The following is an 18,328-nucleotide window of genomic DNA, read 5'->3' on the forward strand; positions in this document are numbered from 1 at the left end:
AAGACACAAAAAGATGGAAGACCATTCCATGCTCTTGGATCAGAAGAATAAACATTGTTAAGATGTCTATACTGCCTAGAGCAATCTATACTTTTAATGCCATTCCAATCAAAATTTCCACCAGTAATCTTCAAAGAGCTGGAGCAAATAATCCAGAAATTTGTATGGAATCAGAAGAGACCCCAAATTGCTAAGGAAATGTTGAAAAACAAAGATAAAACTGGTGACATCACGTTACCTGATTTCAAGCTTTACTACAAAGCTGTGATCACCAAGACAGCATGGTACTGGCATAAAAACAAACACATAGACCAGTGAAACAGAGTAGAGAGCCCAGATATGGACCCTCAAGTCTATGATCAAATAATCTTTGATCATAGACTTGAGGGAAACAGGAAAAAATATACAGTGGAAAAAAGACAGTCTCTTCAATAAATGGTGCTGGGAAAACTGGACGGCTATATGTAGAAGAATAAAACTCGAACATTCTCTTACACTGTACACAAAGATAAACTTGAAATGGATAAAAGACCTCAACATGAGACAGGAATCCATCAGAATCCTAGAGGTGATCATAGGCAGTAACCTCTTCGATATCAGCCACAGCAACTTCTTTCAAGATATGTCTTCAAAGGCAAAGGAAACAGCAAGAAAACAAAGAGGCAACCCACAGAATGGGAGAAGATATTTGCAAATGACAGTACAGACAAAAGATTGATATCCAGGACCTATAAAGAACTCCTCAAACTCAACACACACAAAACAGATAATCATATCAAAAAATGGGCAGAAGATATGAACAGACACTTCTCTCAATGTGGTTTTAATTTGAATCTCCCTGATGGCTAGTGATGGTGAATATTTTTTCATGTGTCTGATAGCCATTTGTATGTCTTCATTAGAGAAGTGTCTGTTCATATCTTCTGCCCATTTTTTTTTTTTGATATGCTTATCTGTTTTGTGTGTGTTGAGTTTGAGGAGTTCTTTATTGATAGATCCTGGATATCAACCTTTTGTCTGCACTGAATGACTCTGCAAATTAAACACAGCTTGAGTTTTGCAGAGGAGCCAGAGGCTATGGGTGGGTCACTAGCTCTATTTTGGGAAATGTGCACTCTGGCCAGAGCCATTAGCCATCCAAAAATTTCTGGAGAAATGATGGTTGTTGGGTGTTTAAGAGGAGAACAGTCTAATATTCTACTTTATATACTTCCTATGCTGGAATGGATGAAACACACTTACCTGTCTCTTACATGTGAAACTTGTGCTAGTTACTTCAGGGAATGAAGGATGTGGGTCTGAATTCCCTGGTGTGCCAACAGCAGTTGGAAAGAACAGAACTGCTACAAGAATTAAGATGTATATGAAGAAGAGAATTTCAAACCCTTGGTGAACTGCCAAAAGTTTTGACCTTGAACACTGTACTATTTCTCAGTATTTCCAACTCCAAAGGTATAGGTGCATAGAAAACTACAGCAAATATAAGGAAATCAGACTATTGAGGACTCAGACTTTCAGGTGAAGTTGTGTTCACTTCCAAGATAGAGAACGCTGACCTGCTGTGGTTCTGGGAGAAATGAGAAGACACAGAATTGGAAGTGGAAGATGGAAGTCACAGATACCAGTTCCTGCATGTGACCAATAACAAAAAAAGAACTGTAGAAGCATTGCATATTTTCTCCTTCTTATCATGTAGATGTGTTATTTGTCTTTATTATCTACTTTCTTCCTGTCTCTTCTTATTAGGAATGTGATTTTATTCAGGTTGCTGTTGGTGATACTTAAAATATTGTCTCTATGTAACAGAATAGTCAAAGGGATTTTGGCTGAACTTGAGGAATAAATAATATAACAGTGTTGGATTCAATGTGTGTTTCATTTTGTAGAAAGAGAGAACTTCTTCATTTGTAGTGGTAGCTTTGTAGATGGGTGAAAATGTGGTTTTGTTGTGTTGTTATATGAAACTTCCAATGTGGGTAAATGGTGCATGTGGAAGCTGAGGAACTAAAGGTACAGACTGTGCCCATTATCAACTTATTGCCTTTTGGATTCAAATATGCCCTGTATTTGCCCTACTTGTTGATACTGGTGCTGGATCCCATAACAATTTCACTTTTGTCATGTGGAATAATACTGTTAGCCATGGTCAGTATAGTGCACCAGAGGGGAAACAACCAGACATAGCAGAAGAAATAATATGGGACCTCAACACCCCACTGTCAACAATGGATGGATTGTCCAGACAAACAACAACAAAACAAACAAACAAACAGAAAACCAACAAGGAAACATTGGAATGAAACCACCTTTTAGAACAAAAGACATATTTACAGAACATTCTGTCCAACAACAGATGTATACTCCTCTTACACACACATGAAATATTCTCCATGTTAGATCATATGATGGAGCACAGAAATCGTAGCAAATTTAAGAAGATTGAAATCATATTAACCAACTTCTTTTACCACGATGGTATGAAGGTAGAAATGAACAAGAGGATATCAACCCTTTGTCTGTAATATCATTTGTGATATCTTCTCCCATTCTGTGGGTGGCTGCTTTGTTTTGTTGACTGTTCCCTTTGTTTTGCAGAAGCTTTTTACCTTGATGAAATGCCAAAAGTTCATTTTCACTTTTGTTTCCTTTGACTTTGGAGACATGTCTTGAAAGAAGTTCCTCTGGCCAATGTCAAAGAGGTTACTGCCTATGTTCTTCTCTAGGATTTTGACAGCTTCCTGCCCCATGTTGAGGTCTTTTGTCCATTTCAAGATTATCTTTGTGTATGGTGTGCGAGAATAGCTGTCCAATTTTCCTAGCACTATTTATTGAAGAGACTGTATTTTTTCCACTGGATATTTTATCCTGCCTTGTTGAAGATTATTTGACTATAGATTGAGGGCTCATATATGGACTCTCTACTCTGTTCCATCATTAGCCATCAGGGAAATTGAAATCAAAATCACATTGAGATGGGGCGCCTCGTGGCTCAGTGGGTTAAAGCCTCTGCCTTCTGCTCAGGTCATGATCCTAAGGTCCTGGAATCCAGTTCCTCATCTGGCTCTCTGCTCAGCAGGGAACCTGCTTCCCCTTATGTCTCCACCTGCCTCTCTGCCTACTTGTTATCTCTCTCTCTCTCTCTCTCTCTGTCAAATAAATAAATGAAAACTTAAAAAAAAAAAACCCATTGAGATACCCCCACCTTATACCAGTTAGAATGGTAAAAATTAACAAGATAGGAAACATTAAGTGTTGGATGTAGAGAAAGGGGAATCCTCTTACACTGTTGGTGAGAATGCAAGTCAATGCAGCCACTTTGGAAAACAGTGTGGAGATTCCTCAAAAAATTAAAAATAGTGGTACCCTATAACCCTGCAATTGCATTACTGGATATTTACCCCAAAGATATAGATGTAGTGAAAAGAAGGGCCACCTGTACCCCAATGTTCATAGCAGCAATGACCACAATCACCAACCTGTGGAAGGAGCCAAAATGTCCTTCAACAGAAGAATGAATAAAGAAGATATGGTCCAAATATAAAATGAAATATTACGACTCCATCAGAAAGGATGAATACCCATCTTTTGTATCAACATAGATGGGACTGGAATTATGCTGAGTGAAATAAGTCAGGCAGAGAAAGTCAATTATCATATGGTTTCACTTACCTGTGGAGCATAAATAATGACAGGGAGGACATTAGGAGAAGGAATGGAAAAGTGAATTGGGGGAAATCAGAGGAGGAGGCAAAACACGAGAGACTGTGGACTCTGAGAAACAATCTGAGGATTTCAGAGGGGAGGGGTGTGGGAGGTTGGGTGAGTTTGGTGGTGGTATTAAGGAGGGCACATATCGCATAGAACCCAGGGTGTGGTGCATAAACAATGAATCTTGGAACACTGAAAAAAATAAAATTAAATTAATATGTTTAAAAAAAAAAGGAATGAACAAAAGGAAAGTGAGTAGACTAAAAATATGTGGAAAATAATTCTAAACAGCTGAGCGTGGACCCACGGTTTCTGGACTTGTTTTGTAAGCATATGTAGAACTATAGTTGCATTAGTTGCATTATCACTTTAGCTTCACATTGTGTTTTATTCTGTCCTTAATTATGTTTTATGTACCTCTCAACCTTACACATGATCAATCATTAACTTTTTTTTTTTTTTACCTCTGCTCCCATTCTCTTACTGATTATAGAAACTGAATGGGAACCAGATGGAAACATTTGTCTGGAAACTATGTGACATACCTAATCACACCAAGTCCTGAAGGTGCCTCATTTTCTGGAAGAACAGAGAGCTCCAGATGTTTCAAGACCCACGTTCCCAAGGTTTTTAGAAACACCTCACACACCTCTCATATATTCACCTCCTTCTCCAAACATATAGAAGCTGTCCCTCGGCTCCACAGGGGCAAGGCAACTTCGGGAAGGATCCCAAGCCTTCTCATTGGGCTGTCCTTGTGATAAAGAAACTTTCTTGGCTTCAAAGCCAGTGTTTCAGACATTGATTTACTGGGCATTGGGTGCTTGAATAATGTGATATTGGGGAAACAACCAATATGTCAAAGAGGTAGTTAGGTGATAGGTATTAAATTAAGGAGGCACATGTTGGATCAAGCACAGGGTGTTATATGGAATTAATGAGTCTTTGAACACCACCTCAAAAACTAATAATGTATGGTATTGTGACTAACATAAGATAATAAAATATAAATAAATAAAAGTGAAATAAATAATTATCTCTAGGAAGTGAAAATTAAAATGCAACATACCAAATTCTATGGCTTTTAGCAAAAGCAGTTCTGAGAGGATGTTTATAGCAATAAAAATTAGAAAGATCTCAAAGAAAATATTTAACTTTACAACTCAAGTAACTAGAAAAAGTGGAGCAAATTAAACCCAAGTCAACAAAAGGAAGGAAATATCATCATCATCATCAGAGTGGAAGTAAAAGAAATAGAGACCAGAAAAATAACAGGAAGGATTAATGAAATCTAAGGTTGTTCTTCTAAACGATGAAGAAAATGGCAAACTTTTACTTAGTCTAAGAAAAAAGTAAGATTTGAATAAAATTAGAAATAAAAGGGAGTTATTACAATTGAAGAGTCAGAAATATATAGAATCATAGGAGACTATGAACAATTAAATACCAATAACTTCATACCTAGAGGAAATGGGCACATTTCTAGAAACATGCACCAACCAAGACTGAATTAGGAAGATGTACAAAATCAGAACAGACCGGTTCCACCATCTGTAAGGTGCAGGTGGAAGCTGACGGGCAGGAAGACAGGCTTGCTGAGGTAGGTGGAGATGACAGAGAGCCTCGGGTTATGACATGTGGGGGCCTACATGTCCCCAAATTGTGACAGGCATACACAAGGATCTCTGGTTATGGTGGTTTTCTGCCCAGTGATAATGAGATTGGCTTTGGCCTGGCTGAGTTCCAGAGCCCCCTCCACTTGCCTCCATATTCATCCTGGAGCTCTGGACACCAGGGCTGTGGAACAGGTGCAGCAAGAACCCCAAAGAATGGTGTCCCCACTTCCCGCTATGCCCAACACAATGATTGCTGTCTCTGTGGTCCTGCCTATTTGTCACTTCCCCTGGAGTGCAGCTGGTGGAGAATGGTGCCCTGGGGCAATTTCCATACACAGAAGGATTGATTGTTTTGACTACCATCTGCACTGAACAGGAATCCTGCACTCTGCCCTTCACACCAGTGTGACAAAACCAGCCCTTAGGACACTTATCCAGACCCAAAGCCTCCCTGCACATGCCCAGCCACTGTGGAGGTTTTCTGAATGGTGAAGTGGACTCAAAAGTTCCTGCTAGGAGGAGAACTTGCTAGAGACAAACATTTGCTGAAGCCATAGGATGCTAGGAATCTATCTTCATGCTCCTCCTGACCTCAGTCCTGTGAATTTCCTGGATTTATAAAATACATAAAGAAAAACAGACAAAAAGACCGATAAAAGTAAAAGACAAGAAAGAAAAAAAAAAGGGAAAATACAGCCAAAATGAAGGCAAAGAATAAGATTTATATAGTACAAAAAAAAAAATACACAGAAGCAGTGACAGAAGAATAAATGGGAAGGTGTTTATAAAGCTTTGATGTAGGTGAGGAAGGTTATTTCAGTATTTCCTGGGTGTATCTTGTGATGTTTGTTAAAGGATTCAACCTTCCAGAGATATAGGGAAATTAAAACTGGTGTATATATATATGGGTGGTATTGAACAGGGAAAAAGGATTACCTTGATGCTTATATCTATATCTATCATGTATCTCTCTCTCTCTTTACCTATAAAGAAAAAGAAAAAGAAACATGGGTGTATGTTTGAAAAAAGTTCAAGTTATTATGTAGTATGCTGTATTAAACATCTAGTTGTAATGGTAAGTAGATTAAAAAAATAAAAGAAGAAGAATCGTGAGAACAAATTTAACTCATATAGCAATTCAGCAACGTGGCAGGAGAATGAATTAAAAAAAAAAGTTGTATCTATGAAATGTACAGGTTTGTGACAATACCAGAGGCTTAATATATTGTTTTCTTTTTCCCCTGATGTTGTGGTTTTATAGTTTAATGGAGACCCTGTGGTTATTGTTCTCTTATTCTTTGGGCTTGTCTTCTGGGGAAGGGACCTGCCTCCTTGTTTTTCAGTCAGTCTTGCATGGGCTGGGCTGTGGAAAACAGTTTTTCAGGCTTTGGTTCTCTGGAGGTTTTTGTTCTTCCGGGTTTTTTTTTTTGTAGCTTTTCAGAGGGTTAGTGCAAATAAACAGTCTGCACCTAGTCCTTGGCTTCAGAGAGAAGCCTTAGTCTGCTCCCCAATGTGTGGTCCAAAACACACAGGCTCCCCTTCTGCAAACTCCGCTGAACAGCACAACCTCCCACAGGTGGTGCTCACCTCCAGCCATCATCTCTGTGGTTGCCTGAGGCCCCCGATTGTCTCTGCATCCTTGTGCCACTAGAGCCACAACCGATATTGGTCTGGGCAAGCCCAATCCTGGTAGCTCCTGTGGCTGAGACTGCTGTCCGGGGTCCATGCCCACAGTGAGTGCACTTACACCTAGCAGCAGTGCAGGTCGCAGAAGGGTGTGGGTCCAGGGACCTATGGCAGGAGCCTGAGCCAAACTCTGTCAGGCGTGATGAGGGTGTGCCCAGTCTGTGCAGTGGTGCAAGCAGAGGAAAGCAGCAGGCTCAGGGACCACCAACTGGGGCCCCTGCCGGGCTCTCTCCGACATGAGTGGGTACTGGCTGTGACTTTATGTCCATTCCTGTGGCTGCCCAATTCCACCAATTGCTCCTTAAGACCCTTTGTTCTTTTTGAGTGCTTTTAACCAGACTCCAGGTAAAAGCTGGTCCCCAAGCACAGGGCACTTTCATATTGGGGTATTACTTTCTAATACATTGCTTCTGGTGGCTCCCTCCCCTTCTGTTTATCCTCCGATATCACTCCCAGCATTACCAATCCACTGACCTCTCCACTGATGCTCTTCTGCCCCCGTAGAGATCCAGAAGTGTATAATCTTACATCTCAGGCTGATTTCATGGGTGTTCACAGTGTTCTGGTAGATATTTAGCTCAATTCAGGGGACCTATTGAAACATGGTCTCCTACTTCTCTGCCATCTTGACCCCCTGGAACTTCATGGAATTAACATCTTTCCATCTCCTGACCAGCTTGCCAGTGTGCCTGTCCTTCCACCTGCCATGACCACAAGAGGCTCTTCTACGTGATCTCACCAACCACACTTTCCCCTGGCACTTTCCACCTGACAGGACCCTGAGGAGATGGCCTATCCCAGCCTGAGTGGGGCAATGGTACCTCCAATTTGAACCATAACATGATTACCCCTTGGCATCAGTGGGGGGCAGTGTCTGGGTCTGAGCCTGGGCTATGATGATTCATGACTTTATTCCCTGATCAGCGACTCATCCTGAAACACTTTGCCAGCAATCCTGACCTCTAGACTTTCTTGACCAGTCTCCCACCATAGGTCCAAGCTCCTACAACTATTGATCACTGTCTGACTCCTCCCTCTCATTCAGTGGATTAGCTGTCTCCTCCGTCAATTCCTCCTCCACTTCTTCATCTCCTATGCTGGGTTCCTCCTCTTACCCCGGTTCTACAACTGGGACCTACCCCCACCATCATGTGCCCCTCAGCCCCCTCAGTTTGCTCATGGACCCACCTGACACGAGAAAGTCCCAACAGTAGCTGCCCAAACAGTTTTTGCCAATAATGTAACCTACATCATCCTCTTTCACTCAGGATGCTCCCTAGATACCTGCAAACTACCCACTGACCAATGGCTGCCTCTATACCCATTTGGCCCCTGAGTATGGTTCTGACCACCCAGCCACCCACCCTGAAGCTTCTACCTCAGCTAGGGAAGTCTTCCAAGCCTGATCAATGCAGCTTTCTAGTGAGCAACCCCTGAGCAGACCATGGCACTATGGGACACTACCCATACAGCTCCATGGGTATAAGGAACAATCTTACCACCGGCCAATGAGTGACTTCAGCCTGGGTACTGTTTCCATATAGAATGCTCTCTGATGACTGCTGCTCTGACTCAAACTCTTCCTGGCATGCACAACTTGGACCCTGCAGCTGGATCAGTTCAGCAGGGAGAGCCCAGCAATTAGCCTTGTGCAGGATCTTCCATGTTTTCCTAAGGGCCTGGGCTTTTATGAGGTGAGGGACTAGTGAATGGCCTCAAGGACTCCCATGCTCTCAACCACCAGAACTTGTCCCACTATTCCTGCCATGGCTCAGGACCCAACATGATCCTCCCAGGAGAGTCCTCCCTAGGTTTCTCTAAGGAGATTGTGGCAGAGTTGGCTAGAGTGCCTGACCTGAGGTGTCCACAGCCTGGCTGTGGCTTATTTGGGGTTAGAGGAGGAGCTGGGCATGGAACAACTGGGACTGGATGGGCTCCACATGCTGAGCTAACCTTGTGCCCTGCTCTGTGATCCTGCTGTGTAGGATTTATTCTGCAGTGAGTAGCTGCAGTGAGGGGTTTCTCAGTATCATTCTTCTTGGACATGTCCCATCACTGTCCCTTTTCTCCCTTTCCCCTGGACAGTAGAGACTCCACTCTGCCTCCAGATCCTCTTTCTAACATGAACAAGGGATCCCAAGAATGAGAAAATGCAAGGGGTTTGTCCAGGTGGCACCTATTCCACACAAGGGGTGGGCCCGGGGAGCTCAATGGAGGGCCTAATGCACTTTTTACTTGTAATTCAAGATTTGAGTCAGTAACAAACAAACATAAAACCTCATAGTCAAATCACTTCACTAGTGAATTCTAACAAACATTTATAGCTATTTATTTTTATTTATTTTTAATAAGAACAATAGTTTTATTTTTATATAAAATCAGTTAATGGGACTGGAAGAGATTCTGCTGAGTGAAATAAGTCAACCAGAGAGAGTCAATTATCATACGGTTTCACTTATTTGTGGAGCATAACAAATAGCAAGGAGGACATGGGGAGTTTGGGAGGAGAAGGGAGTTGGGGGAAATTGGAAGGGGAGGTCAAGCGTGAGAGACTATGGACTCTGAAAAATAATCTGAGGGTTGTGAAGGGGCAGAGGGTGGGAGGTTGGGGTACCAGGTGGTGGGTATTATAGAGGGCACGGATTGCATGGAGCACTAGGTGTGGTGCAAAAATAATGAATACTGTTATGCTGAAAATAAATAAAAAATAAATTTAAAAAAACAAAACAAACAAAAAAATCAGTTAATACACATGTAGTGTATTATTAGTTTCAGAGGTAGAGGTTAGTGACTCATCAGTTGCAAGTGACACCCAGTGCTCATTACATCAAGTGCCCACCTTAATGTCCAACACCCACTTACCCCATATCCCCACACACCTTGCATCCAGCAACAGGGTTTGTTTCCTATAGTTAAGAGAGCCTTATGGTTTGTCTCCCTCTCTGATTTTGTCTTATTTTGTTTTTCCTTCCTTTCCCTACGTTCATCTGTTTTGATTCTTAAATTACACATATAATTGAAATCGTATGTTATTTGTTTTTCTCTGACTTATTTCACTTAGCATAAACCCACTAGTTCCATCCACATCACTGCAAATAGCAAGATTTCATTCTTTTAATGGCTGAGTAATATTCTATTCTTTTATCTACAACCACCTCTTCTTTATCCATTCATCTGCTGATGGACATCTGGGATCTTTTCATAGTTTGGTTATTGTGGACACCACTTTTGTAAACATTGGCGTACGTGTTCCCTTTCAGATCACCATGTTTGTAACGTTTGGAGAAATACCTAGTAGTACAACTTCTGGGTAGGGTAGGGTTGCTATATTTTTAACTTTTTGTGGAACCTCCATGCTGTTTTCCAGCATGGCTGTACTAATTTGCATTGCCACCAACAGTTTAAGAGATTTCCCCCTTCTCTGCATTCTCACCGACATCTGTTGTTTCCTGAGTTATTAATGGGATCCATTCTTGCTGGTGTGAGGTGGTGTCTCATTGTGGTTTTGATGTGTATTTCCCCAATGCCAAAGGATGTGGAGCAATTTTTCACATGTCTGTTGGCCATTTGTATGTCTTCTTTGCAGAAATGTCTGTCCATGTCTCTTGCCCATTTCTTGACTGGATTTTTAATTTTTGGGTGTTGAGTTTGATAGTTCTTTATGGACTTTGGATACTAGCCTTATATCTGCTTTAGTTAGCACAGACATTTCACAATATTTGTTCTTCCAATCCATGAGCATGGAACATTTTTCCATTTCTTTGTGTTTTCCTCAATTTCTTTCAAGAGTACTTTATAGTTTTCTGAGTATATATTCCTTGCCTGTTTGGTTAGGTTTATTCTTAGGTATCATATGGTTTTGGGTGAAATTATAAATGGGATTGATTCCTTAATTTCTCTTTCTTCTGTCTTGTTGCAGGTGTAAAGAAATGCAACTGATTTCTGAGCATTGATTTAGATACTATCCTTATATCTGGTAAGACATTTGCAAATATTTTCTCCCATTCTGTATGCTGTCTTTTAGTTTTCTCAACCTTTTCCTTTGCTGTGCAGAAACTTTTTGTCTTGATGACATCTCAATAGTTTATTTTTGCTTTTGTTTCCCTTGTCTTTGAAGACATGTCTAGCAGGTTGTTACTATGGCTGAGTATAAAGAAGATCCTACTTGTGTTCTCCTCTAGGATTTTTATGAAATCCTGTCTTACATTTAGCACTTTACCCGTTTTGAGTTTATTTTTGTGTATGGTGTAAGAAAATGGTCCAGTTTCATTCTCCCAATGTGGCTGTTCAATTTTCACTGCACCATTTAGTGAAGAGACTATCTTTTTTCCATTGGATATTCCTTCCTGCTTTGTCAAAGATTAGTCGGCCAGAGAGTTGAGGGTCCATTTCTGGGTTCTCTATTCTGTTCCATTGGTCTATGTGTCTGTTTTTGTGCCGATACCATGCGGTCTAGATGATGACAGCTTTGCAATACAGCTTGAAGTATGAAGTTATGATGGATGCCACCAGCTTTGGTTTTCTTTTTAAACATTCATTTGGCTATTCGGGTTCTTTTCTGGTTCTGTACAAATTTTAGCATTATTTGTTCCAGTGCTGTGAAAAATGTTGATGGTGTTTTTAATAAGGATTACATGGAATATGTAGATTGCTTTGGGTAGGATAGACATATCAACAATATTTGTTCTGTCATGCCTGGGTGGCTCAGTCAGTTAAGCATCTCCCTTTGACTCAGGTCATGATACCAGGGTCCTGAGATTGAGTCCCACATCAGGCTCCTTGCTCAATGGGGAGCCTTCTTCTTCCTCTGCCTGCCACTTTCACTGCTTGTGCTCTCTCTCTCTCTCAATTAAATAAATAAAATTGTAAAAAAGATTTTAAAAAAGACAAAGTAAAAACCAATATTTGTTCTTCCAATCCATGAACATGGAATATTTTTCCATTTCTTGGTGTCAGTCTCAATTTCTTTCATGAGAGCTCTATCAATTTCAGAGTACATATTATTTACCACTTTGGTTAGGCTACTTAGGTAAAATGATTTTTGGGTTTTGGTGCAATTGTTAATGGATTGATTCCTTGATTTCTTTTTCTTATTTCTCATTGTTAATGTGTAGTAATGCAACTGACTTCTGTGCCATGATTTTATATCCTCCCATTTTGCTGATTTGCTGTATGAGTTGTCATGATTTTGGAGTGGAGTTCTTTGGGTTTTCCACAGAGGGGATCATGTCATCTGTGAAGAACGAGGGTTTGACTTCTTTGCCAATTTGTATGCCTTTTATTTATTTATCTTTTAACTTTAAAACTTAAAAAAAAAAAACCTATGGATTTATTTATTTATTTATTTTAATTATTTTGTGTTTTTCTTGTCAGATTGCTGAGGCTACGATTTCCAGTACTATGTTGAATGGCAGTGGTGAGAAGGGACATCCCTGTTGTATTCCCAAGGGAAAAACTCTCAGTTTTTATCCACTGAGAATGATATTTGTTGTTGATTTTTCATAGATCGCTTTTATGATATTGAGGTATGTTCCCTCTATCACACCACTGTGAGAGAATTTTAATCAGGCAAAGATGCTGTATATTGTCAAATACTATTTCTGCATCTATTGAGAAAATCATATCATTTCCTGCCCTTAGTTTTATTAATGTAGTGTATTACATTGATTAATTTGCAGGTGTTGGACTACTCTTGTAACCCAGGAATAAATCCCACTTGGTCATGGTGAATAGTCCTTTTAATGTACTGTTGGATCTTGTTGGCTAGTATCTTGGTGAGAATTTTTGCATCACATTCATCAGGGATATTTGTCTGTAATTGTCTTTTGTGGTGGGCTCTTTGTATGGTTTTGGGATCAAGGTAATGCTGGCTTTCTAGAATGATTTTGGAAAATTTCCTTCCATTTCTATTTTTTTAAAAAGCTTCAGAAGAATAAGTATTGATTCTTCTTTAAATGTTTGATAGAATTCTGGGTGCATCTGGACTGAACTCTTGTTTATTGCTAGATTTTTTATTACTGCTTCAATTTCCTTGCTGGTTATGGGTCTGTTAAGTTTTCTTTTTCTTCCAGTTTCAGTTTTGGTAGTTGATACATCTCTCTTGAGACTGCATCTCAGTAATAGCTTTTTAAATTTCAGCCTGATTATATTTTTGTTGTTTTATTTCCCCAGTAAGAGATTCTCTACTGTCTTCTATGCTATTACCTTTATAATTGTTGTGTTGATTCCAGTTCTGACAATTTACTTGTATTCATATTGATTCAATCCCTGGCAGTGATTACTGTCTCCTGATCTTTCTTTTGGGTGAATTTCTCTGTCTAGTCATTATGTCCAGGGGAAAATAGATGAAAGACAGAGAAAAGACAAAAATAGCAATAAGTCAAGCAGAGAGAGTGAATTATCATATGGTTTTGCTTATTTGTGGAGCATAAAGAATTACACGGAGGACATGGGGAGATTGAGAGGAGAAGCGAGTTGGGGGAAATTAGAGGGGGAAATGAGCCATGAGAGACTGTGGACTCTGAGGAACTAACTGAGGGTTTTGGAGGGGAGGGGAGGGGGTTGGGAGGTTGGGTGAGCCTGGTGGTGGGTATTGTGGAGGGCACAATTCTCTCTTCTCAGCAGGGAGCCTGCTTCCTCCTCTCTCTCTGCCTGCCTCTCTGCCTGCTTGTGATCTCTTTTCAAATAAATACATAAAACCTAAAAAAAAAAAAAAAAAAAGAGCGAGCAGCAATGTATACAATAGCCAAACTATGGAAAGAACCTAGATGTCCATCAACAGATGAATGGATCAAGAAGATGTGGTATATATACACAATGGAATACTATGCAGCCATCAAAAGAAATGAAATCTTGCCATTTGCGACGACGTGGATGGAACTAGAAGGTATCATGCTTAGCGAAATAAGTCAATCGGAGAAAGACAACTATCATATGATCTCCCTGATATGAGGAAGCGGAGATGCAACATGGGGCGTTAAGGGGGTAGGAGAAGAATAAATGAAACAAGATGGGATTGGGAGGGAGACAAACCATAAGTGACTCTTAATCTCTCAAAAGAAACTGAGGGTTACTGGGGGGAGGGGGTTGAGAGAACAGGGGTGGGGTTATGGACATTGGGGAGGGTATGTGCCATGGTGAGTGCTGTGAAGTGTGTAAACCTGGCGATTCACAGACCTGTACCCCTGGGGATAAAAATATATTATATGTTTATAAAAAATAAAAAAATTTTTAAAAAGAGTCCACTTTAAAAAAAGAAGTGAAGAATTTAAAAAGAACTGATAAAACAAGAGAATGGATAAATAAATCCCCAAGACTACATCATCATCATCATCATCATCATTATCTTCATTGTCATCAAATACTCGCAGATGCTATGAACTGTTTTAGCCCAGGCTGAAGTTTTGGAGTTCTCTATGATCCATAACCTTGGTCTTAACTGGAAGTTCCTGCTGGTCTTCTGGGGGAGAAGCTTCTTGTGCTGATTCTTAGTGAACTTCTGGGGGGACGAATTTCCCCTCCCTTTCCAGGGGGTTGGGCTCAGTGCTGGTGGCTCCAGATTGCAGTATGTGCTCCTTGAAGGCTTTCAGCACCAGGTGGGAGATGAATATGACGGTGCCCCAATCTATACCTGAAGTTGAAAGTTTGCACCCTCCCCCACTCTTCAGTGAGCCCTCACGGATGAGTAGTCAATCACTTTTGTCAAACTGGATTCCTTACAAACTTTGTGTTTACCCACCCTATGACTGAACATTTTTATCTCAGGCATGAAATCCTGTTTTAAGTCTCAAACTTTACAGGCTCCTGTGGTGCATACCTGTGCTATTCCTCTCAGGGGAAGGAGGTGCATCTTGGCACACTTCTGCCTTTGCTGGGCCCCTGCCCAGAGAGCAATAGTAGGACCATGTAGCAGTTTGTAATTTATGACAAAACTGAGCAGAAAGCCAGTGCCTAGACTTGTTATTTTCAGTCATTTTCTCTAGTGTGATGCCTGGGAACTCTGCTGCACTCAGGCACCCCTGTTCTTGTAACCCCAGGGATCCTGAGGCCAAACTGTCCTACCTGGGATTTCCCAGCGTCCTTGACCTGAGCGTCTTTAAGCCAGGGACAGTCCCAGTCACTGTAGCAGACCTCTAAATGTTCTGATTTTGTGTTCTGCTGCTTAAAATGCTTTGTGGTACCTCCTTCAGCATCAAACAAATTGCCCAATCTCTTCCAAAATATTGAGGAAGAGGCAATGTTTCTAAACCATTCCACAAAATGAGTATTACCTTGATAGCAAACAAGATAATGATACTTTAAATCAATACGTTTGATGACTATAGATGTTAGCAAACCAAGTTGAAACACATTAAAAGGACCATACACTATGACCAGATGGGATTTATCAATGGGATGCAAAGATAATTCAACATATAAAATCTGCAAGTATAATTCAATACACCAATAAGATGAGGGATAAAAATCACATGGTCCTCCCAATAGTTGCCTAAAGAAATTTGACAAAATACACCATTCTTTCATGATAAAAACTCTTGATGGATTGGGTATAGAGAGTGAGGGCAGGTGATGTAATGAGCACTGGATATTATGTAAGACTGATGAATCACTGACCTCTACCTCTGAAACCAAGAAATAACACATTATATATTAATTGGATTTAAATAAAATTAAAAAGACTGTATCTCATCATAATAAAGACCATTATGAGAAATCTACAGCTAACATTGTACTCAATGAAGAAAAAGTGAAAACCTTTCCTCAAAGAACAGGAACATAACAGAGAAGGCTACTCACCCTTATTCAGTATAGTAGTGGAAGTCCTAGCTAGAACAATTAGGCAGGAGAGAGAAATAAAAAACATCCACATCAAGAAGGAAGAAGTAAAATTGTCACTATTTGCACATGATGCCATTTTGAGTATAGAAGAACTTAAGAAGTCAATCGAATTCTATTATAATCAGAGATTTGATAAAGTGAAATGTTACAAAATAAACTTACACAAATACATGACATTCATTTACACTAATGATGGAGCATGAGAAAAAGAAATAGAGAAAACTATTCTACTCATAACAGCATCAAAATACCATCCCTAGAAATATATGTAACCAAGGGGCTCAAAGATCTGTACAATTAAAACCACAACACTTTGAGAAAAGAAGATGAAGCCACAAGCAATTTGGACAGACAGCTCATGTTTTGGGTTGAAAGAAATTGTATTGTTAAAATGATGATATTACCCAAAGCCATTTACAGAGTTAATGCAATCTCAGTCCAAAAAAAAAAAAAAAAGGCATTCTTTTAGCACCACTCTGATAAAAATTCCACCGGTATTCCTCAAAGAGCTGTAGCAAATAATCCAAAAATTTGTATGGAATCAGAAGAGACCCCAAATCGCTAAGGAAATGTTGAAAACAAAAATAAAATGGGGACCATCTCGTTACCTGATTTCAAGCTTTATTACAAAACTGTGATCACCAAGACAGCATGGTACTGGCATAAAAACAGAGACATAGACCAGTGGAACAGAGTAGAGAGCCCAGATATGGACCCTCAACTCTACGGTCAATTAATCTTTGACAAAACAGGAAAAAATATACAGTGGAAAAAAGACAGTCTCTTTAATAAATGGTTCAGGTAAAACTGGACAGCTATATGTAGAAGAATAAAACTCGACCATTCTCTTACACCATACACAAAGATAAACTCAAAATGGATAAAAGACCTCAACGTGAGACAGGAATCCATCAGAATCCTAGAAGAGAACATAGGCAATAATCTCTTCGATATCAGCCACAGCAACTTCTTTCAAAATATGTCTCCAAAGACAAAGGAAACAAAAGCGAAATTGACTTTTGGGACTTCGTCAAAATCAAAAGCTTCTGCACAGCAAAGGAAACAGTCAAAAAAACAAAGAGGCAACCCACGGGATGGGAGAAGATATTTGCAAATGACAGTACAGACAAAAGGTTGATATCCAGGATCTATAATGAATTCCTCAAACTGAACACACACAAAGCAGACAATCATATCAAAAAATGGGCAGAAGATCTGAACAGACACTTCTCCAATGAAGACATACAGATGGCTATCAGACACATGAAAAAATGTTCATCATCACTAGCCATCAGGGAGATTCAAATTAAAACCACATTGAGATATCACCTTACACCAGTTAGAATGGCCAAAATTAGCAAGACAGGAAACAACATGTGTTGGAGGGGATGTGGAGAAAGGGGAACCCTCTTCCACTGTTGGTGGGAATGCAAGATGGTGCAGCCTCTTTGGAGAACAGTGTGGAGATTCCTCAATAAATTAAAAATAGAGCTTCTTTATGACTCTGCCATTGCACTCCTGGGTATTTACCCCAAAGATACAGATGGAGTGAAAAGAAGGGCCATCTGTACCCCAATGTTTATAGCAGCAATGGCCACGGTCACAAAACTATGGAAAGAACCAAGATGCCCTTCAACGGACGAATGGATAAGGAAGATGTGGTCCATATACACTATGGAGTATTATGCCTCCATCAGAAAGGACGAATACCCAACTTTTGTAGCAACATGGATGGGACTGGAAGAGATTATGGTGAGTGAAATGTCAAGCAGAGAAAGTCAATTATCATATGGTTTCACTTATTTGTGGAGCCTAACAAATAGCATGGAGGACATGGGGAGTTAGCGAGGAGAAGGGAGTTGAGGGAAATTGGAAAGGGAGGTGAAACATGAGAGACTATGGACTCTGAAAAACAATCTGAGGGGTTTGAAGTGAAGGGAGGTGGGAGGTTGGGGTACCAGGTGTTGGGTGTTATAGGGTCACAGATTGCAGGGAGCACTGGGTGTGGTGAAAAGAAAATGAATACTGTTATGCTGAAAATAAATTCAAGAATATATATATATATATATATATATAATAAAAAATAAAAATAGAGCTTCCCTATGATCCTGCCATTGCACTACTAGGTATTTACCCCAACGATACTGATGTAGTGAAATGAAGGGCCATCTGTACCCCAATGTTTATAGGAACAATGGCCACGCTCGCCAAACAGTGGAAAGAACCAAGATGCCCTTTAACGGACAAATGGATAAAGAAGATGTGGTCCATATACACTATGGAGTATTATGCCTCCATCAGAAAGGATGAACACCCAACTTTTGTAGCAACATGGACGGGACTGGAAGAGATTATGCTGAGTGAAATAAGTCAAGCAGAGAGAGCCAATTATCATATGGTTTCACTTATTTGTGGAGCATAACAAATAGCATGGAGGACAAGGGGAGTTAGAGAGAAGGGAGTTGGGGGAAATTGGAAGG

General features: G+C 40.2%; 2 pseudogenes; both read left to right on the top strand.

Annotated features, from left to right (window-relative positions):
• Positions 1-1,980: 1,980 nt before the first annotated feature.
• On the top strand, positions 1,981-6,076 carry LOC131834690 (CREB-regulated transcription coactivator 2-like; annotated as a pseudogene).
• Positions 6,077-8,032: 1,956 nt separating this feature from the next.
• LOC131834691 (CREB-regulated transcription coactivator 2-like) lies at positions 8,033-9,025 on the top strand (annotated as a pseudogene).
• The last annotated feature ends 9,303 nt before the right edge of the window (positions 9,026-18,328 follow it).

The sequence above is a fragment of the Mustela lutreola genome, chromosome 6, assembly GCF_030435805.1.
Source record: "Mustela lutreola isolate mMusLut2 chromosome 6, mMusLut2.pri, whole genome shotgun sequence".
NCBI lineage: Eukaryota > Metazoa > Chordata > Mammalia > Carnivora > Mustelidae > Mustela > Mustela lutreola.